Below are 17,261 nucleotides of genomic sequence, written 5' to 3' on the forward strand. Positions count from 1 at the left end.
AAATCAAATCCACATTGTGCGTAAAGTGGAATTCTCGAATGAAAATCAACTCATTATGAAGGCTAATGTAAGCACAACAAAGCTATTGAGGGAGATTTATTCAACGACTTAAGTGGTTGAAAGGAAGGATGATGCAGCGCTAATGACATTATGCACGATTTCTTTTGAGTAAAACCCAGAGGCCGATTCAGATGTTGTTAACGTATCGATGCAGCCAAATTAATAAGCAGGCTAGTAACATTTTCAATAAGACTGCGACTGGCTGCGATCGAGCCCGAGGTCGAACATGCATCGGTGTGAAAAGGCTTTCATTTCAAACGCAAACAATCGGAGCGACTTGAAATTCAAAATAATTTCATATATCATCATTAATCAAAACACTCGCTGGCGAGCAGCTAAAGCCAAAGTGTTCTGCGTGTGCATACAAGTACACACATACATATGAACATATCTATGTCCCTAAATGAGTACTCGTATGAATAAATGTTGACTGCATTGGAGTAAGAAGTCATTGGTCTTATTTCGCCTCTTCACAATCGTTTTCTTTTTTAATACACGTATGCGGACACACACACACACACACATACACACATGTGTATATATGAATGTATAACGATATTCATTCTGCAATCGAGGGCACAACAGAAACTTCAATTGCGGGGGAGGGGGGAGGGCAGAGACATTCCTTGAGCTCAACTAATCAGCATGCAAAGAAAACAACATTAAGAGTCATCAACAACGGCTGGCTCTCAACACAATTATGAGAACTGACGATGCAAGAGTTTCATGTTTAATGACAAGTCACTTTCTGCGCCCTAGTCCATATCCCAGCATTCATTCCAGACAGCTCCGCTCAGCTCAGCTCAGTTGAGTTTACTGTCATCCGAATAAGTTGACGGGCTGGCAAGCTGGCTAACTGAAGAACAGACGAGCTGATGCGGATACCTGGGCTCTAACGATGTTTTCTTTGGAAAGTAAGAAGCCGCTTCCAGTAGTTCAATTGCAACTTCACCTCTTTGAAGCATTTTCTGGGGACAGAGCTGGGCTCGCGCGCACTTCGTTCTCCAATTGATACCATAAGAAATTTAAAATCAATCCACATTACATGCATAATGACAATCAATACTTGTTTATTTATTTACTCTTCTATTTCTTATGGTATATGCAAAATAAAGATGACTTCTCATGGTTTTTTCTAGTAGTTACATTCAGTAATATATAATATAATATATATATATAAAAGAGTTTGTCCTTACTGACGAATGACGGATGATCGCTCTATAGCAAAGGGAGAGAGAGAGAGAGAAAGAGAGAGAGAGAGAGAGAGAGAGAGCTCAAAATATCAAAAATTCTATCAAAAATAACTAAGGTGCCTCACAAGAGAACATTTCTCAATCGGGAAAGCTGAATTTTCCTCTCAATAAATTGACTTTCACTATTGGCAATAGTAGATGAAAATCTGAAAGTAGTATCGACAAATCCTTTAGATATCGAAAAGTACATAAGCTATCAAGATCAACAATTGATAACCCTATGTCATTTTCAATAATTTTGAAAAATATTTAATGTGTTTTGGACTTCTAAGATTTGGAAGCTCGAACTGAGCATATATACATATAAACATCCACACACACAACATTCCTGGATATTCCCGGTCAAATATGAACTAGGATAATTAAACGATATATTCTATAGCTTAAAATGAGAATTAATTCTTACATGTTTTATGTATTTTACCATTCGAAATCTGACCAGCTACTCAATTTAATTTACATAGTCACATATAAAACACATTAACAAATGATGCCTCAAATTAAACCTCCAGCCCAAAACATCGCTGACATCGACGCGACGCCAGCGATAGCTTTTGTTGTTATTGTTGGTGATTCACTCGCTCTGGTGTACTGTAGTAGGTTGACAATTTTGGGAACGGTTGCGGCAGTTAACAAAACATGGCATTTAATAATACGTCGACAATGCTCCTAAGCCCCCATGCATAAGTGTTATCGCTCACTAAAAAGCTTTTTGTTGCTATTCGCTGGTTTCATCGTTGTTGTTGTTGTTGTTGTTGATGTGGCTGACTTTGTTGTTCCTGATTTTGTTTTATTTATATGTACGAGCATTTGTCTCTTGCTGATATTTTTGTATCGTTCTTTTTGTCAAGCTCCAGCTCTTAGCTTCCAGTTCCCATCCCCTCCGTATTCATAGAGTCGTAACGGCACTGTTGCTGTCGATTGGCCAGTTGATATGTGAACCAAGTGCTACCGAACGCCCTTAGCCGAGCTACATAACATACATATATCGGCGTTATTAGTTTTGTAGATTCGTAAAAAAACTTATGCATACATGTCGAGCCATTAAATGCCTAATATTAGATACTGAATAAATATCTTAGCTAGTATTATATAATTATGTAGTAATATTTATTTTACTCAACACTTAAAGTTAACATAATGATAATGATGTGTCACGCTAAACTACATAAAAATGCATATTTAATATATCAACTCTATAATAACAAATATTTAAAAATAAAGTTTGACATATTCAGGATACATATAGAATGTTACGCATTCCATATAAAAGTAATTGACAATTTGGCAAAATAAAACTTGGCATAGCTTGTAAATCAGTTTGTGACCTTAGCCCCGTTCGGGCCGTTCAAGACATTATTACATTCTCATATATTTATATATCTGCTTAGATCCTAAAATAAACCTATCTATAACGGGCATTTCCACCACTTCCTAAAGAGTGTGTACATATATACATATAAATATATACATACAAAGGCGAGTATGTATATGCGTGAAAATAAATTGTATATACCACATATTGATACGCCGTTGGTATTGAAACAATGCTCTTTCAATAATAACTCCTGTCAGGGAGGTGACATTGTTGATACGGGACATGGGCTTGCTAACTGGCATAGCTCCACAAAATAACTGAATTCCGGTGCCAGAGTCAGAGCCGCGTCATTCACATCCTGTCATTTATTTAGCCTTATGTGCTCGTTATTCCAAGGACGAGCAGTTGGGAGCATTAGTCACATTATTGTTGGTTCACAATGAGTGTTCAATAGTTGGGCGACCTCCCTGATAGGACCATACGCACAGTCTGAGCATACCTACATACGTGTGGCTAGATATTTCTGTGCACACATATTTGTGTGTGCTGTGTCAATAGAGACAACAATGCGGTTCGGATGCGACAGTCGTCATCCTGTCAAAACAAAGTGTGATTATTGATAATTTATGATGTCACGGATTTTCCCGCTCATCGTATTATTCTTCTGTTGCCCGAACCTTTGCAAAAATTTTATTGCTGCTTTCACTCTCTGAAATGATGCACTGTGGCTCATTTGCCGTAAACATGTGGCAAAAATCAAATTTTGAGTTCTTCCATTCAATTAAAATAGTTTTTATTTTAATTTTTGGAATTGATGTCACGTTCACTCCCAACAGGCACATATGAAAATAATTTAAACTATATACCAGCTTAATACTGTTAGAAAAACAAGAAAAAAAATTCCTTATTAGTTTTTATTCAAAAAAATATATCATTTTTATCCACATATAAGCCTTCTGTGAGGCTAAACCAAAGCTCTCGAAATATGTTTCATATGTTCAGTTTTGGCTTTATAGACAGTCTCAAAATGGCATATTTATATACTGAGCTCATTATAGATATATAGATATACATATAATTTAGAAAAGAAATTCGGTCCATAGTCATGAAATTGTAAAATATTCCTGGGGTGGTTTGCGCATGCGGAACGCGTTTTTGTCCTAAACAAATATTTTTTAAGCAGCCCTGAAATGTTATCGGGTGTTTGTACTACTTCTCTTTAGTCAGGATTTAGTGGTTAACTCTGTGTGAAAATCTCTGCTTTCGCTTTGTGCGCATTATTAAAGAGATAACTTACGCATAAACTGTAAAGTATTTATGTATGTATACCAATATTTTCAAATTCCATATTTCAAGACTAAAACATTCGTGCGATTTGAGATGCTTTTTTATATTTTTATATTATATACATAAATATATACTATATAAGTAAATTTATATTGTGTAACTACTTATGAAAAAATGCACATGATATTTACTTATGTATACACACCCTGCAATATAAAGAGTTTTTACATATATGTATGAACATACGTATAAACATAAATGCATGATTGATCTTCGCCCGTATTTTGATAAATTTCAATCGCTATTTGGTAGAACATTGGACGCCATAATTTGTTTGAAACAGAGTTACGTCATAAAATCCATTTTAAGTCACACGAGCAGGCGTCAATTATGACGGGTCTTTGTTGCCGCTGCTCTTTATGTTTATAGTGGCTGTGGCACACACAATAAGTAGATGGCGCAGCGTGGGGCCCAGGATGCAGAGCACGGGCACGCGACGAGACACGCAACCCGTCTTGAAGGCTTATTAGGTTAATTACGAGTTTTTGATTGGTAAATTAAGACCAGTCAGCCGCATGAGACGGGATCATAATGCGGCATGCGGCACGCGGCAAGCGGGAAGCCGTCCATTTCGAAATCAGTTCTCAACTCAGTGTCTCAATTCAAATGCGTAAATAATTAATTTACAAGCAATTCATGGCCGGTGTTCCGCTAACTATCAAATCTTCTAAGTCTTAAAATACCATGCGACGAATAAATTTACAACTCTGGTAAAATGGGCTAAGATTAATCCACGTTATTACATTTGTATACCGCACCCAAACTAGATGCACACTTTCGATGTATGTGAGCTACTTAGTTTGGAGCAAAGTAATATAATAATAGATAACGAATTTGTTCAAAATTTTGTATACTAGAGAACTTTTATATATTTATTTATATGCAATGACCATGTGACGACAAACTGACAACCGACAAACCGTTTTAATTATTATTACTTTTACCTTTTAAATAATTTTGAGCATTATTCGGTATTATTTTGTAGATTTTATTCAATAATAAATAAATTATAATATTTAAATTCATCGTTTAACTCAAAGCTATTAGTTGTAGAAATATCAATAAAAAGTCGGATTTTGCATATACATATCAATAGTCCTAGTGCTGAGTTTTATTAATTTAAATTCTGCAGAGATTTTGAATAATTTTGATAATCATCGCTTAGGCAGAAGCGTTAATGGCAAACTGGCAAAATCAATCTGTACTTCTAATGGACGGTAATGAACACAAAGATAGCAATATGTTACACGTATTATCAGCATTGATAAAATATACACAATTATTGCGACAACACAGCCACACATGTTTACAAATAGACGTATTTGTGGTAATATTGACTTACATATAATCGTCATTTCGGTACTGATAAAATAAAACTATCGTAATTCCTCTTTTTTTGTTGATATCGCAGATGGAATTTTTGTTTGCTAAGCGAAATTATCAATATAAATACGAGTACGTGTGTATCCAATTAAGGCATAGACCTAATTATAATTACGAGAGCAATAAAATATAAATAGAAAAACACAATATTGCGTTACCGAAGAACCAATTTGATCTTCAATTTTTAGAGCTTACATAATACCAGCTTATAAAATAAAAATCTTGTGAAAAAAATATATAAAATAATAATTTATATTCATCTTGTTTAGCAAGTAAGCAAGCACATTTTGCCTGGGAGATAGACTTGTTACTAGTAATGTAGTTCATGCATTGTAATCTATGTATTTAGGATATAGAAACGCATGTGCATAAATTTATGTATTTACGTTTTTCACAATACCTGTACCGTCAGCTGGGAATGTACCGTCACATGCGATGTGCTATAATTTTTATGTCTATGCCACTTTTATCTTGATTCATGCTACCGATTGAAGGCTAGCCAACTTGCAATTACACTGCAAAACCATTAAGTCACGCACCCACATTGAATACATACAAATATATATATATATATATATATATATATCTGTGTGTGTACATAAGTACATCGTTACTCAGGCATGAAGAAGAGCACGCAATGACGAAATAAATCAAGCAATATAATTGCTTCTGTTTCAACACCAAGTACACGAATTGGCGCTGGCTTTGGGTTCGAACTACCGATTACCGTAAGGTAGATCTCGTTGCTTGTGGTTGTATTAGTAATATGCTTCGCACCTGTTCAAAGGAGGTGGGTCCACTTTCAGAAAGCACAAATTTATTGCACGCAAAACGTGCTGTGCGATGGGCGTGAATTTGTTGTTGTTGGTTGGCTGTCGCTTGTCGGTGTAGCAGGCGCTGTCGCCGGCCAACTGTTCTTAATGGTAGCAGAATTCTGACTTAAAACGAACCCGAAGTAGCCCCAGCCGAGTTGTGAAAATTGAAAAGCACCTGCGGCAGCTACAGCAATATATAGCAAACAGCTATAGCCAACTACAACGCTCAGATGTTTGTTTATTTTTTTCAAGTATAATTGTTTAAATGTGTCTATTCGTGAAACTTACATATACTATATACAAAAGTGAAGTACGAAGTTTTCAAAAATGTGCTACAAATCTTAAAAGCGTTGAACAATTTTTGTTATAGAAAAGAGAGAAAGAAAATGGCGAGAATGATTGGCTAATGAAAAAATAAATATACAACGGGATGATTGGACTAAGGACAGGAGGCCCCTGCTGTAGAAATTATTGTCGGCCATTATTTTGTTTAATTTTTGAATTGTCATTGTCTCTGAAGCTTACGTAAATAAAAACTCCCTCCCTATCTATTCGAGTTTTGTTCCGCGCTTTGTTTCGCCTCCCTTAACTTGACGAAGGAACCGAGCCATCCCCGTTTGATCATTACACACTCGCTGGCTCATTGATAGACTCGCCACAGGGTGTCGACTCGGGGCCGTGCATTAAACTAGATTCATAGGTACAAGACTACATCGAATAGGAATATCGTTCAGGGGTTGCTAGACTCAAATCAATTTGTTCATTCGGACATGCGAGCAGTTTTAGACATATGTATCTAAAAATGTTAGATTAGTGTTTTTTAGTCAACTAATAAAAAAATGTTACTTATGTAATAAACGCGGACGTTCTTTTTTCAGATTTTGGAATAGGAATAGACCTAAGGTATTTACTAAAAGTAATTTAAGGTCATAATCAAGCACCAAATCGTTCTTTATAATACTTGCCAGTTTCTTACAATCATTGTATGTATGTATATGAAATATCTACAATATATCCGTAGATCAACTGGGACAAAGTAATAACGAGTAGACATATAGGCAGACAGACGTCCGATTTGCCTGCGGCGTAGTGTACGCCAACGGGAAACGTGAATGTAGATGCCTTAACAAATTGCGACGTCTGCCAGATCCTACAGGATACATGTGGTTGCACTTCCTTCTGTTTGCGTCACTATGGAGTGAGTGTGAGTGTGTGAGTGTGTTTGTCTTGGCGTTGCGCACATTAGTTAACAGGGTGCCGTTCGATTTTGTTCGCACTAATTAGATTAAAGGAGGCTTGTATATTTGAAGCGAATGGATTGGTGACTTCACGGAAAATCCTGGCAGCTCCAAAGAATGGAATGCAAAAAAACAAAGCAACCCAAGCCATGAGCGAAAAGAGCTGCTCTGAACTCGAATAAGGCCAGACGGCGATAAATACTTTAATCCTATTAGGCATATAATTCAACAATAACAGCGACACATGCTGCCAGCGCAGCCGACAGGAAGGATCAAGAGACGTCCAATTGTCCTTTTTCAGCCTTTTTCAGTGATGTAAAGATGCAGTCAACACAAAGAAAATGCCCCTAAAAACGTCAAATGCAAAAAATTAATGCAATCAACATGGAGAGAAAAGGAATAAGCAACCATTGTCAGACTTGCGTCAAGCTACTTGACATGCCTCAATTAAACGAAAGATGCTTCTTCGCTTTTTAATTATATTCCCCGGTTAGTCAGTTAGTTAATTTTTTAGTACTTATATATAAATATGTTGGAAGGATTGTTTCGGCCAAAACCGTGCTGCCATATACAAATATTCCTACCTATCTTCCCATTGATTTCGCCAGAGCGCCCTTAAATTATTAGTATACAACAATTTTAAAATCCTAACTAAGCACTGACATACTTATCTACCTACCATATGTTGTGTGAATCGAAATTTGCTCATTTCACGGCTTTCATCATATTTGGGAATTATCTGGCTTTTCAATTTTAGCGCATTGTTCAGTTCATTCCACATTCTATATCCATTCAAATGCCTATCGATTTGCCGCTTGTCACTGTCGCATCAACTCCTCTCTTGGTTCGTTTGCCTTCCGTTTCGTAATTGCAATGTCGCTTGCAACGTCTATTTTTCAGATTTGCCATTTATGTGGGCTTCCATTCAGATTTCCATTTGTGCACACTATTTAACACTGAGGCCTATGCAAGGGAAGAGACAGCTTCGTAGATATTTCGGGACCAAATCCGCTTAAGTTGGCCATGTTTGTGCGCTTGCTCAGTAATCCATTAAATTTTCAACTTTTTAATCGCTATAAGCTGATTTGCAACAACACCTGTAGATAGTCAACAGAAAGGTTTCCAGAAGAAACTAAACATACAATATTTAATTGAAAAAATATGTTTAAGCTATTATTTAGGTAACTGATTTGCTTATCCACACGCATTTATAGTATGTGTGTAATTATGAAAGTTTGAGCTCTCCGTTTTCCAAAATAATAAACAGGAGGATGAGGTGGTGTGCAAAATAATATTTAATAAGCCTAGAGAAAGGCTTATTGTTAGAAACTTTTTTAATATATGTACATAAACATATGCATATTCTAAAGGGTACGCTGGTGCACGGAATGGCATCGCACATGTGATATAGCTATATATATACATATATGCATAGATGGGACTGCATGGAGCAGGGAGCAATTGGCGCACATATCGAACAGAGCTGCCATTCAGGTTGTATAAAAATAAGGCCTTATTGTTAATCAGTTAACAAAAAGTGAGCTAGAATAAAGCTGCAGAAGCAAATGGATGTCAGGATGGCGAGGTGGCTGAAGCGAAAATTGAATAGCACCAAAAAGTTGCACGACACAATCGAGGGGAATGAGAGGCATGGAGAATAAAATAAAATGCAATGTGAGCATGAGCATAATGCGCCATTATTACGGCGGTTGTGTGAGTATGAGCAGCGCAGAAGAAAAATCTGAACAAAACCGAAAATATTTTAATGGCAACACCAAAACCAAAGCTAAAACCAACAACAGAAACCAGCACCCAAAGTGTGCAAACATAGTGAGCAGGCAACATAAAGTGCTAACCAAAAGGCTGTCGCATGCGGCCTCACACACACACACACACACGCACATGACAAACATAAACAGAAAATACCAAATAGCAAATGCCAAAGCGCCAACCACCGACACCATAAGACAGACAGCAACCACCTATTATCGTCACCAAGAGCACAAGCAATGCCAGCCCATTATATGCTCGTCGGTAATTATTTGCATAAAAATATATGCAGAGGTCTAAACAAAACAGTTTAGCAATCAATTATGAAAACACGTTAAATAGGTAACAGCGAGTGCGAGTGTCGTCGCCAGAGGCAGAGGAAGTACCAAACCATAAGTAAGCATAAGCATCGGGACAACAAGCAGAAAGGCTGCGACCTCCATGAATCCGTTTGCACAAATACACGCAGGCACACATGCACACTTTCATACATTCACTCATACATAGCCAAACAAAGGCAGTACACACTCAGGGTCTACGATCCGTAATATAGAGATGCCAAATAATCGACAGATGCAGATGGCATTGCCACAGAAGGGCCCAGCCCGGCGATCAACAGTCAGAGAGTCCATCCTGCTGCTCTATTCACGTGCTTGTTGTCATCGCATTGCAAGGAGAGGCCACCAAGGTTCGCAGCCTCATCTCACGCACATGTGGCCAGTACCTACGCGTAATTGAGCGAGCAGAGCAGTGTGCGCTTGAGTAATGCGATAAGTGAAAACAAATAAGAGAGCGAGACAAAGGCGACAAAAGTTTGTTTACACAACTAAACAACAATACTGCGTAATGCCTAATATATTATACATTTATGTGTGTGTGTGTGTGTGTCTTTGAGCGTGTATTTTTGTTTGTGTGAACTTGGTTTGTTTGAAATTGTCATGGATTTTCCATTAATTCCATGCATTTTAATACCTTAGTATAGCAAAGTACTTATGAATTAGTCGAGACCTACAAATGTCGTCATAAGGTCATTTCATTGAACTGCTCAGTGCTAACTTTTTAATTAATCCACCCCGGCACATCTAATGTTATATTTTATTCATCTTCAAAACAGAGTTTCAACATGAAAATAGCATTAGATGAGCATGGGGCATGGTCAATGCCTGGAAGCTCTTTAACCGCCCGATGGCATATTCAATTTATTCAATAGCTGAAGCGACAAGCCTAGTGCGATTTATGGGTCTACATAAATCCTAGCAATACTTTTAGCTACCCACCGCAGTTAATCCGATTATAAAAGGCAAAGACGAGCTTCTCTTCGACCGCGTGATGGTGATGCTGATAACATGCCGCATAATTCTGCACTACAGATAGCTCATCTCTAGCAGGAATCTAATATGGAATTTACATTAATGCCCCCACCTATGTATTACATATATTGGATGCTTAAACCCACACAAATGTCTCTATGTAGATACATTTTTTATATCAAAGTATGGTATGGGCCCGAGCCACTGGGCCATCAAATTTAACAAATTAGCATGTTGAAAATTATAAGTACATATTAAACTGCCTTCAATATGATTGTGGTGAGTTTTAGTATGCGGCGCCACCCAATAAACTTAGCACCAGTCTATCCGAGAATCAAGGATGTATGCTGTCTAAGTATCTACATCATTTGGGGTGCAGACTGGGGTTAGCGCAGGGTGCGCTAGCCGGGTAGAAATCTACTGCTCAAGTTGAGTTGTTATGCTTGAGTTGAGTGTTGGCAAATATTTAACGTAGTATAAATATCACTGCCTGCGGCCCAGTCGCAGTCCCAACCTCCTCACTCTCCATATTTATATGTATACCCTTCACATCATCTCGGCATCGTTCGCGCTCTTGAGTTCCAAGCATTGTTATCTGTTTGGGGGTGGAAAGAAAGACTCGCGCTTGTGTATAACACAGAAAAAATCTAATTTTCCAACTTTTTACGACATTTGCTTGCCAGTTCTGCGGCAATTTCATAAATATTTTCCGCTTCTTTGCCTTTGCATACTTTGTATGCAAAAAAACATGCCATCATCAGAACATTATCCCGCCGCGTGTAAATGAAATTCCCATGTCCGCCGACCGAACGCCCGCCCGCCCGCAACTGCTCTCGCTGGTCGACCGACCGCTTGCGTCGGCAGAAACGCCAAGCGGTATTTGCCCTCAGAGTAACGGCAGCGACAGCAATGGGGGAGCATCTCGGACGACTCGAGGGTTGTTGACTTATATCATTTATCATAAGGAATTAGGTTCAAGCTTGTTATTAATATTAGACGTGGTCTCCACTTCCACTCTTCAACTCGCGTGTGCTGCAGTCGGCGTATAACCGCTTAACTTGTCAAGGAGCACGTTAATAAGTTCATTAAAAATAAAAATGGTATGCTGATATAAAGTCATTGTACTATTCAATCCAACTATTTACCAAAATATGTATGTATTAAAATCTAAAATAAAAATTATATTTAGCGCTTTATGAGGCTATTATCTGGGGCACAACTGCGAGTTACTTTGTATAATCCAGAATTGAGTTGGCGAGCTTCCCAGTATTTTAAGGGCGTAGACATTGCCTGAATGAAGCAAACTGTTTCAATTAACATCTGTATAACGGCATCACACCAACGCTGCATAGAGAGAATAAAATATTTGGGCAGTAAGCTAGCCCAACCTTCGAGAAGCCAACTTCTTTTAGATTTTAATTTAATTTAAAAAATACACGGAAACACATGTATTTCTCATTTAAATACAAGTATTCACATATTGATTCAATGCTTAAAATCTGCTCGTGATAATCCAAACTATTATTAGTTTCTGCGCTCCTCCGTAGCGCGACGGCCAGTTGTCAAATTACGATATGTTGAGTTTTATGGAAGGACAAACAAGGACATTCGATGGCCTGGCAGTGCGACGGAAACACTCATAATTCTCCTAGGGACTAGCGTCTTTCCTCTTGGCGCTCCCTCGAGCGCATATATTGCCAATGTCATTCTGTGTGCTATTCCATATAGTCTCACTCACTCGCTCTCTCCATGTGTCTCTTTCATTCTCTTAACTTCGGTGTATCTCGTATGCGCTTTTCATTCGCATGGCAGCGCAGGCAGGCAGGATGGCAGGCAGGCAGGCAGGCAGCCGCTGCGGAAACGGCAACCCCCTAATACCCCAGGCAGCCAGACTGTCATGGAAGCTTGTGCGCGTTCTCTGTGCACTTCCCCTATGAGCGTTTTTTTAGGTTTTGCCTTCTTTGCGTTGACCATAAGCCACGCCCTGTGTGTGCAGCAGCGAGGGCAACAGCACGAGCAACTGTTAGATATACTATAAGAGCGAAAAAAGAAAATTGAATAAAAGGGCCAAGATAAACACTTAAGCCTGACAAAAAAGCGATAAAAACAGCCACAAACACAAAACAGAAAACACGAAGCCCGAAAAGAAAGTTGCCAAAGGTAACAACCTATGTGTATGGTATATGTATGTCTACAATGTTTTATGACCGGACTGTACCAGAGCTTGCGCCTGGATCCCAGGCGTGTGCCCTACGAGGACGAATGCAGGGGCAGCGGAGCGTGCACATGTCCAATATTCACTTAACGCGATAAAAATGAACTAGAAACATTCAAATCTGGCCAAGAATGGGCGGCCCTTGCTAGCGTAGCGCTGCGCAGCGTGTCCGCTCGGAGTCGGCTCGACTCGGACTCGGACTCGGAAGTACAAACAGTCGTCGGTCTGCGGCGAAAACATACGAAAACATCAGTTACAGTTTATTTAGTCGCTTTCCACCGGGCCCTCACCGTATCTGTATGTAACAATGTATAATGTTCATACATGTATAATCAGATACATACATACGTACACATGTACATATATATTGATGCACAGATACATGTATTTGTACAATGGGATGCCCTGGGTATCTACCGAATCGCCATCCAACCCAAAGTCTACTACTTTAAAACTGACTGACTGACTGACTAACTAGCGGCCAGTGCTTGCCATCCCAACTGGGGTGATGGGAGGAATTGGCCTGAATGGGTGGTGATTCGGGCGGTTAACGTAAAAAGATAGCGTGGTTAAACGCGCTTATTTTGGTTTATGATTAAATTTATTACTTGTACGCCCGACCACAAGCAACCAACAACCACGCCACGGCCATGGCAAGAGCAACAGCAACAGCAATACCAGCGAAAACAAAATGGTTAAAAAACGGGGCCTGCAAGAAAGAACAGGGCTAAAAGGCAAAGGTGGTGAAAAGTATGGGCTTGCCTTTAATTTAATTACAGTAGGCTATTAAAAAGTACAAAAACTTTATATAATTGGCCATTCTTTTAAGCTTAACCCTTGTTGCTTTGTTATTACGCGCACGGCGTCTAATTAAACCGGTCAACTTGATTCATCGCGCATTGGGCCAACATTAAGACAGACGCGTCCCAAGACTCCATCGGGCGACCCAACAGGCATTGCACGCAAGTGCGAGCGAGAAAATCGGCAATCAGCAATCGACAGTCGCCCATTGCTCATTGCCCGTCTCACGTTGCCAGTCGTGTCATTGACTGTGACTGGGATTGTGATTGTGATTGTGTCTGTGAGCAGCGACATCTCCCAATTACAACGCAACAGATCTTTATCACCACTGTGTTCAGCATTCTCGCAGATGTTCGCCAATCCGCCGCATCCGCCCATTGCTATAGTTAGAGACTTGATACTGGACCTTGGATTTTGTATTGGGCCATTGCCAAGTGGCACTGTGGCGCTACCTTCTAGCATTTGAGCTTCCATGGAGGTACGTGTCCTCATGGACTTGTTCGTGGTCGTGCTTACTCGCTCCCCCATTTGCAGGCTGGTGCGTTGCGTTCTGACGCCAGCTGCTACCTTAGCCTCAGATACATCCACATCTTTTCGTTAACGCTGCCAGCGAAGCGCGCTACTCTTTTCAGCGTCGCCGAACATCTCTCGCATTTCGGTTCTCGGCAATCGTCTCTCCGAGCTTGCGTCTCGTTTATTTATGATTATCTGTGTACAACTTGTTTCGTGTTCTTCGCATGTCGATGCCGGTGATGGGTGGTGTATAGACCATAAGCATCTATCAGGTTTGTTTGTTACCCTCCGGCATTAAACCCTGCCCCCGGGGCACATGCACATGTATGCGCGTATACGTCTTATGTACTCCTAGTACAGCTGAATGCAATGCTCACACACACACACACACACACACACAGCCACACACAGGCACCCGCAGATACAGCGAACAGGAGAACACACCTTTTTTTCTTCAAGCTCTTTGATTCTTTATTAATGACTGGCTGTTTGTTGAGTCTGTTTGTCGTTAGGTCCGCTGGTTGGTTGGCTAGTTGGCTCAATATTAACTTGCTCCTCCTCCAGGTGCACTGTTAAGTCCACAATCCATAAATGATTACAAGTGCATTTAAGGCTCACCATTCCATAATTATGACATCTGATTGGCTCATTTCTTTTAATGTTTAATGTAAAGATTCTTAGCACCCATATAAAAAATACACAAATAATATTAATCAACTGGCTTGACAAATATTGGCAAATATTGCAGACATCCGCTAGCTTTCGGGAGTTGAGTAGAGTAGACAATTCATGCTCGGTGGCGAATCCAGATGCGTTGGCCTAATGGAAGCCAGAGGGCAGTTTCTATAGGGCGGCTGGAAACAATAAGGAACGTGCCAAATCTGACGCATACACAAATCGAAGTGAATCAACACAAGGCAGTCAGCGCCAATAGACAAAAACAAATTTTCAATTTCTATAGCTACGCGACGGGCCCGTATTAAGCTCTGATCTAAAAGAGCAATAAGAAGGAACTCCGCCACTGTTGAGTGCCTCTGATCGATTTTTGAAGCCAAAGGCAAAGCGTTTACACGAGAGTTGAGTTTACAAACACCTTTTCATTTGTATCTATTAGATTAAAATTCATGTCGACAGAGTTCATGCTCACATGGAAAGCTTTCTGTGCCTTGCCCTCCAACACATACATACATATGTATGTATCCAGTGTATCTGCGAGTGTGTGTGTCGGGCTTATCTGAAACACTGAAAAAAGTGGCAAGAAAATTGAGCCTGAGGCCAACGAACATCATTGGCTTTGTATAAAAGTACAAATGCATAGATACACACGCACTTGGCTTGTGTGGAGAGAGTGGGAGGGGGAAAGTCAACATCAATTTCTGCGGCTGCTGCCTCTGCTATTTACGACAGAGCACGAACACGAACACGAACAAGAACAGCAGCAACAAAAACAAGAACAAAAACGAAAACGAAAAGAACAACAAAAACGATAACAAGTCGAAGCGTACGAGGCGAACGGTGTGGCGTTAGACAAGAGAAAGCTGCCACCAATGCGATACGGATACAGAATTAAATACAGATACACACCAACACACACACACACAGATGCATACATATTTATGTACATTCACACACACACATGAACATATGCATACATACTTACATACATTGCAGTTGTGCCAACAAGAAAAACACAAAAGATACAAATGTATCTCGTGTTCGAAATATAAAAATCGTTAAACAAAGACTGACGCTGTGCCTGGATTTGGATCGACTGCGACTAACGACTGTGGCTGATACTGCTGCCGTTGTCGCTGCTCCTGCTGCTGCTGCTGCTGCTGCTGTTGCTGCTGGTGACGTCGACGATGATGCTTACTCTGATGTTGATGTCGAGCTGCTGGCGACCCGCGGGTGGTAGCGACACTAGCAATATCTATCCCTCCTGTTTTCGCAACAGCCATCTGCACTGGGCTATCTTTGCAAGCTCTCCCGCTCGCTCTGTTGGCAGCGCCAGACCCAAGCACAGCTGGGTCCCAAGAGATGGAAACGGCCCGTGGCGCCAATGAACGCCCGCCTCCCGGACTCAAGAGGTCGCTTTCTTAAGCGCACTCTCCTCATCCGTGCAATTTTCAAAATGCCTTTTGAAGCTGCGACTGTGTATTGGCTTTATTACTCCTGCTGTAGCAGCCTCGCCAGCACTTATGGTCTATGCTAGTGATTTGACATGGTCTCTGCTTTACGATAACTTACTAGACTTGGCAAAAGGCGAACATGGACACCCTGCAGTATCTGAGTTCCAGTATCTGAAACTCTGATTAAAAAGCTAAGGGAGCACTGAAGGACTTACTCAAATGGTCGATCACAGATTTGAAATCAAGGCAATCAAGAGTACAGCTTTTTGATACAATATTACTTGAACTTGACCATTGAATCAATTGGTTTGCTCGTTTGTACTCCGTGATATCCTTGCTACAGAATGTGTTTACCTGGACGCATATGGAAAAATACGTACATTTGTATGTATGTACGAGTCCAATTCAAAGGAACACAACAAAGTTACTTCATTTAAATGCTGTAGGAATTTGTTTTTAGCGCTTGTGACACCCCACTCTCGCCTAATGGCTAGAGAGGGATGAGCGACAGCGGCGGCAGTATTTCCCTATTTGAAAAACCATTCGCATATATGTGCATATGTATGTATGTATGTACATATGTATGCTTTTTGTTTTGTTTGTATAGTAGTGTAGTGTAATACTCTCGCTGCTCTGCCATCTCGCTTACTTTCTCGATCTCGCTTGCGGTCTTGCTCGCACACGTACCCGCACCCGCACTCCCAATCAGCAAAACCGTCGGCGCCATCACTCCCCTCGAGTGGCGTTTCAATTAATTAGAAAAAGTTAAAGAAACCCCCACCAAAAGAGAGGCGAAACAAAAAACAAATACCTCAGTAATAAAATGTGCGCTCTCACACAATGGCAACAGCAACTGCGGTGGCGCTGTCGGCGCCAACAGCAGCAGCAGCAGCGACGGCTACAACGGATGATGCCAATCCAGCAGCCAGCAATCAACTTGGTCAGGAACTTTAAACAGAGGCAGAAGTGGTGGCAGAGACAGAAACAGAGGCAGAGCTACACGTCAGAGCCTGAGCCTGAACCTGAGTCTGAGTCTGAGTCTGAGGGTACAGTAGTAACTGAAACTGAAGCATCGGCCCACCCCTTTCACGAACTTTGTTCATGTTCAT

Source organism: Drosophila busckii, unplaced genomic scaffold (genome assembly GCF_011750605.1).
Source record: "Drosophila busckii strain San Diego stock center, stock number 13000-0081.31 unplaced genomic scaffold, ASM1175060v1 chrUn_07, whole genome shotgun sequence".
Lineage (NCBI taxonomy): Eukaryota > Metazoa > Arthropoda > Insecta > Diptera > Drosophilidae > Drosophila > Drosophila busckii.